The sequence below is a fragment of the Cyprinus carpio genome, chromosome A7, assembly GCF_018340385.1.
Source record: "Cyprinus carpio isolate SPL01 chromosome A7, ASM1834038v1, whole genome shotgun sequence".
NCBI lineage: Eukaryota > Metazoa > Chordata > Actinopteri > Cypriniformes > Cyprinidae > Cyprinus > Cyprinus carpio.
Genome location: NC_056578.1, coordinates 30609073 through 30616030, shown reverse-complemented (window position 1 = coordinate 30616030; position 6958 = coordinate 30609073). Strand labels below are relative to the sequence as shown.

The 6958-nt window shown below is 37.5% G+C and overlaps 1 non-coding gene across 1 annotated transcript; it reads right to left on the bottom strand.

The window, feature by feature from the left end:
• Positions 1–2720: 2720 nt before the first annotated feature.
• On the bottom strand, positions 2721–2827 carry LOC122145835. The gene has a single exon (XR_006160568.1). It is a non-coding gene; the product is annotated as a U6 spliceosomal RNA (small nuclear RNA).
• Between the last annotated feature and the right edge of the window lie 4131 nt (positions 2828–6958).

Sequence of the window (6958 nt, the reverse complement as noted above, 5' to 3'; positions counted from 1 at the left end):
CCCAGTGTTATGTAATCTCACTAAGTGGGTAGTGCTTTCAACAATGAAGAATGGATTTACTTGCTGTGAGCCCCGGCCTACACCAAAAAGGGGCACAGGTGCTTCACAAGGGGCACTGGAAGGGGAAGCATCCATGGCACTTCGGTCATCAGCGTGCCATCGAGAGTGACCGACTGAAAGGGAACGTCTCGATTACGTATGGTAACACTTGTTCCCTGAAGGAAGGAACGGAGACGCCAACGGCTCGGCTCCTCAGAGAAAACCTGGTATGCATTGCACCTGCTGCCTTTTTATGCTCATGCTGTGATCAGCTGCAGCTGGATGCAATAATTGCATGCCAATGTGCATTGGCTCGTTTAGTTTACACTCGAAGTAGATTGGTCTATTGAAGCAATATCCCAATTCCAATACATCGTTCACCAACCTTCTTCAGGGAACGAGGGTTACCATATGTAACCGAGACGTCATCTTTTATTTCAGCGAGTGAATATCATAGCATTGTGATATCGGACCATGCCCCTTCTTTATTTAAGCTCAGTTTCCCCAATTACCACTCATGTTTTAGGCCTTGTATGTTAATCTCCCTGTTATTATCAGATGATGAATTTGTTAAATTTCTGTCCAAAGAGATAGAATTTTATTTATTTTTAATTTTTTTTTATTTTTTTTTTTTGAGACAAATGATACACCTGATATTTCGAGAGCTACATTATGGGAGGCTATTACATCCTTTATATGAGGGAAAATTATTTCCTTCTCTTCCTATGCCAGAAAACAGGAGATCTTAAAGCTCAAATTAATTTCAGATGGGATAAGCATAAGCAAGCTGGATGAGGAATATGCAACAAATCCGAGTCCTAACTTATATAAAGCAAGGCTTCGGCTCCAGACTAAAATTTAAACTATTGACAACTTTGCAGCAAGAGAAAATGCTGCTGAAGACCCGCCTTACATTTTATGAATTTGGAGACAAGGCTAGTAAATTATTATTGACCTATCAAGCTCATCAGTCAGATGTCTCCAAAATGAATACTCAATTTCAGTCTTCCTCTGGTACTATGTTACACACTGCCCAAGATATGAATAACAGATTTGTTCAATATCAGCTCTGTATTCCTCAGAATATCCTAATGATTTACCTCTCTTTGAATCCTTATTTGAAAAGCTACATCTGCCTACTGTCAGTATTGGTCCTGAACTTGGGGTTTCTATTAGGCAACAGGAGATTACGGAAGCTGTTGTGGCTATGCAGAGTGTTAAAGCCTGGGCCTGAAGGCTTTCCTATAGAGTTCTATAAGAAGTTCTCAGATCTTCTGAGGCCACTTCTTGTAGTAGTATATAATGAAGCGTTTGAGAGAGGCTATTTTCATTTGACTCTTACACAGGCATCAATCTCAATTTTAAAAAGAAAATAAGGACCCGACTCTCTGTGAATCATATAGACCAATTTCATTACTAAATGTTGATTTTAAGATATTAGCTTAGGCCCTTGCATTAAGTCTAGACCAATCCTACCCACAATAATTCACAGTGATCAAACAGGATTTATCCGGGGACACAACCCCTTTAACAACTTTCAGTGTTTGTTTAATGTGATATACACACACTCAGACACCACTGAAGCCATGATTTCCCTCAATACCAAAAAGGTATTTGATCGGGTAGAGTGGGAGTATCTTTTCTTAACTCCAAAAGTTTGGCTTTCCTGAAGATATGATTTCCTGGATCAAGCTTTTATATTCTGCCCCAGTAGCCTCTGTTTTCTTTAGAATATTTCTCCTTGTATAGAGGTATAAGGCAAGGTTGCCTGCTCTTACCCTTGTTGTTCGCAATTTCCATTGTGCCTTTGGCCATGCTACTTCGCCAATCTCCTGTTTTTAGAGGCATCTCTTGAACACAAATTTAACAAGCTCTTCAAATATGCTTCATTCTTTGTTGATGTTCTTCAAAGATTCGTTTTCGCTAATCGTGGATTCTGAATGCATTGCCACAGATTTCGCTCACACTTCGCAGTTTTACGTTTGGTGTTTTGACACAAACCTCTCATGGGGGCGGGCTTAACAGTGATCTACTCTGATTGGATAGTGAGCTTTTGATGGATAGGTGCTCTCTGACCTGGAAGTACAGACGTCACTCAGTGGCGCGCATATTGGAAAGCTCTCACGGTGATTTGTATGCAATACGCCATGCTTTGTATTACTAAATATGTAAATAATATTTGACCTTCGATCATCTCAGTCTGTAAAGATGAGCTCTCAGGAGAGACACGGAACGACATCATCTTCCTCCTTCGCTTGTCCTTCAAGGTAGCTTGAAGTAAGCTTGTGTTACTGAAGAAACCAATACTGATATCTGTTACCCCTCTCTATTTGAAAGTGAAAGTGAAAGTGAAAGTGACGTGACATACAGCCAAGTATGGTGACCCATACTCGGAATTCGTGCTCTGCTTTTAACCCATCCAAAGTGCACACACACAGCAGTGCACACACACACACTGTGAACACACACCTGGAGCAGTGGGCAGCCATTTATGCTGCGGCACCCGGGGAGCAGTTGGGGGTTCGGTGCCTTGCTCAAGGGCACCTCAGTCGTGGTATTAAGGGTGGAGAGAGCGCTGTACATTCACTCCCCCCACCTACAATTCCTGCCGGCCTGAGACTCAAACTCACAACCCTTGGATTGCAAGTCCGACTCTCTAACCATTAGGCCACGACTTCCCTAAAAAGATGGAGCGCTTCACGGATTTGCGTGTCATCCTTTCGCAGGGGCCATGCTAATCTTCTCTGTATCGATCCAATTTTAGTATATGTGCCGCCGTAGCAAGCACCAATGACATCGATACAAGTTTTATTCATGTTACAGTGTGCAGCAGTTTGTTGAGGGTTATTATTGTCATTCAGTAACACAAGCTTACTTTAAGCTGCCTTGAAGGACAAGAGTTCATCTTTACAGACTGAGACGATCGGAGGTCAAATATTATTTACATATTTAGTAATACAAAGTACGACGTATTGCATACAAATCACCTCGAGAGGCTTTTTTTATTATTATTATTAATGCAGAGAATAAAAAAAACAAAAATATAAACATACATCACATAATATCAACCACACACACAAAAAAAAAAACAATAAAGAATAAAATAGAACTAAAGAAAAGAATACCCAAAGCCAGTTCAATTTGTGATAAATCATTCAAGAATAAAGCTGTATCATCCGCTAACTGACTAATTTTTATTTTAGTGTTACCAATTGTGATGCCCTTTAATTGACTATTGTTTATATGTGTGCTGAGGAAATGTGTTGCAATAAGAAACAGGTAAGGAGAAACTGGACATCCTTGCCGAAGTCCTCGTTTTAAAAAGAATCTAGGTGAAGTACCATTACTTAATTTGATAGAGCTGTTTCATTTTATGTAAAGCATTTAGACCATCCTGCAAAAGGCATTGCCAAAGCCAATTTTTTGTAGAGTCTGAAATAAAAATTTGTGTTCAAATGTGTCAAAAGCTTTGTAATAATCTAAAAAGAATATGAAACCATCGCTGTCTATTAAATCTGAATAATTTAACACATCTAGTACTAACCGTATATTATTAGAAATGTGCATTTTCTGCATAAATCCTGATTGTGTTTTCACCGCGAGAGCTTTCCAATATGCGCGCCACTGAGTGACGTCTGTACTTCCAGGTCGTTTTTCGCTAATGCACAGAATCCACAATTAGCGAAAACGAATCTTTGAAAAACATCAACAAAGAATGAAGCATATTTGAAGAGCCTGTTAAATTTGTGCGACTGAGTTCATTTTTTTTCTTCTTTTGCAATTGCATATTTTTGATAGTTTCTGAAAAAGTTACGTTCAGTTATATAAAGTTGCGTTCATTTTTAAGCAAATATAATTTCCATACAATTCCAGTGTGGGTGCAAGGGGAGGAAGCCTGCAACAAATTTTCTCTTAAGTCTTTGGTTTGTGCACCACTTCTAATATCAGATAAGAGCTTTATTACTTAACCTAATATAGTTGTGCATACATAAAATAAATAGACACAGTGTTTCTGGCATGGGAAGATGAGGGAATTATTCCTTAAAATATTTAATTTCAAATAATATTTTCTGTTTATTTGAGGAGCTTGTCCTTATTTTTTCCTTGTCCAACTACTTTTTTAGATACCCGCAGATAAGGAGTTTTATTAAGTCAATGTTCAAGTATTTTCTTGAAATACCTGCTCCTTCAGTCATTGAGGAAAAGCTGGATTTCAAACCAGAGGACAAAGGACTAATTTCTCATATTTATTCTCTTATAAGCACCATAGATCCACAAAGCTTAGACCATGTTAAAAACTCATTGCAACTTGACCCTGGGTAGAGACTTTACTGATATGGAATGGTGTTTTGGACAAAGTACATCCATCATCACCCTCTGCCAGACATTCCCTCATTCCATTTAAAATATTTCACAGACTACATTTTATCAATTCAGAATTGGCTAGAATCTATCCTACTATTAGACCTGCATGCATCAGATGCCTAAACTTGCCAGACACAACAGCCCATATGCCCAAAACTGGAGGGATTTTGGAGAGATATCTTTAAATCTTTTATTCATATATATATATGGTGTTTCTTTTGACCCTGACCCCCTCTTAGCCGTTTTCTGTCCTTAAGATACTGTGCTTACAAAAGAAATGTAAAAGGTAATCACCTTTACCACACTGTTGGCAAGATGTTTAATTCTTTTCCACTGTAAAAAAGCTGAGCACCCAAAACATAATAGATGGGTTAAAGAAGTGATGTATTTTATCCAGCTTGAAAAAATCTAATTCACTGTCAGAGGCTCAAAACTTTATTTATTTATTTATTTGTTTATTTATTTGAAACATGGTCACCCTTCTAAACATATTTTGATGACTCACAAGTTACTGAGGGAGGGGTTACTGAAACACCGGAACAAATATGGACCTACACACTCTATGCCATTCCACCACTTTTATTTATTTACGTATTTATTGATTGATTGATTGCCTGATTGATCATCATCATCATCATCATCATCCTTTTTAGTATTAGTATTATCATTTTACATTTTCTTTATTCATTTAATTATTTTTTCTGATGATCTGTTGCCTTTTTATAGACTTTCACATCAGTTACAACTATGGTGAACTGAACAGCCTGAGGCAGGTATAAGGTGGTTAATTTCCTTCTTCATTTACTTATCGATTTGTTCACTTGTGTATTTAATATTTAATTTTCTAACTGTTATGTACCTTATACCCTACATATGTTCATTTATGCTACACATGTGTTTGTTGTTTTGAAGATAGTGTCTGTTGTCTTTGAACTGTAAGCTATTTTTTCTGCTATTAAAACCGCACAAAATGGGAATGGGGGGACTATTCTGGGATGTTTATGTTTCTTTTTGTTGCAATTTTATTACCTTCTCTCTCTCTCTCTCTCTCCCTCTCTTTCTCTCTCTCTCTCTCTCTCTCTCTCTCTCTCTATCTATCTCTCCTGTTAATAGAAATGCTTATAAATAAGGTATTCAAAAAAAAAGAACTGTACAGATGACTGCTACTAAATCAATGACAGAATCCTTTAGAATGCTCACCAATAACTGAAAACCTTACAACTGTAATTTTAAGCTACAGATCTGCTCTGTAAATATAATAGCAAAATGTTAGCATTGTTAGATAGCTGTCCTTTATTTCACTATTTATGTCCTCTCCCTGTCCTTTCTGTTCATGTAATCTAATGGAGTTGGGTTTGAACTGTATTGATTTTAAAAGTGAAATGTTGGAATGAAGTGGGACTTGGGGGTTTGGAGCACAGTGAAAAACAGAGACAGGCAGTTAAAGTCAATGGGATAAATCGCATCTATTATGAGACTTAGTGGTGTCTCAAATTGCGGCAATTATATAGAAACTCTTGAATGGACGATTCAGTCAGCGTGTCTCCCGCGCTGTAGGCCAGGAGGATGCCTGACCCGAAATCACATGCATCCAAACACGTACATATAAAAGCAAAAATATGTGTGCACACACATGCTTTCAAATAATCTCTGCTAATCCTTAGATGTCTGTGTTTTTCAAACTCACAAGCTTTAGCTTTCACTTTATGAACACGGGGCAGCTGGGGATGAGCAGTAGAGGGCACTAGTCACTTGTGGCAGCATAGCAGAACAACACTGTCACTCGTTGGGTAACAAAATCCCCATAAATGTGTTGTATACTGTCTGTTTTTATTCAGTAAAAACAAATATATCTTTATTTTGTTTTTAATCATGCGAGAAAGAAAGCTCTAATCCTACAAATCGAGTAATTTTGTCTTGTGTGTGATTAAGCATTTATTGAATACATTTATTTGAATGGACGTGAAATACATACATCATTATTTCTCAATGGGATCCCACAATGCTCCCATAACAAGTGTGCATAATTTGTAAGGATAATTTATGGTAATGTTGGAGAGAGTGTGATAGAGGAGAGATTAAACTAATTAGACTTGCATGCTTTGGGAAAATACATCTCACCCACGTTAACAGTGCAAGAGGAGAGTTATTTTCCCCATGAGCGTCTCTATAGGTAATGCTGCAATACAGGTTTGGGTTATTAAAGTCATTCCAGCTTGTTCTGGGAAATTTGTTTTGGTCTGTGCTTGCTGATACTGACAGTTAAATGATTTTCTCCTGTTTCAGTGAAGTACATTATGTGCATTTTGAAAATCTAAATTTGGGAAATAATCTGATTGAATGCAAAACTAGTAAATCAGCTTTAGTTCTACTGATGGAAGAACAGGAAATCATCCCCTCCACCCTTTCAATTATGTTCAGTGTAACTGATATCAGTTCAGGTCGCTTCAATTCATGAAGCTTTAATTAGCTTAACAAATGTAATTGTGTGCCAAAACATTTATAAATGACACCTAAACTATGACTCCCATATAAAAGCATGATTATAATATTT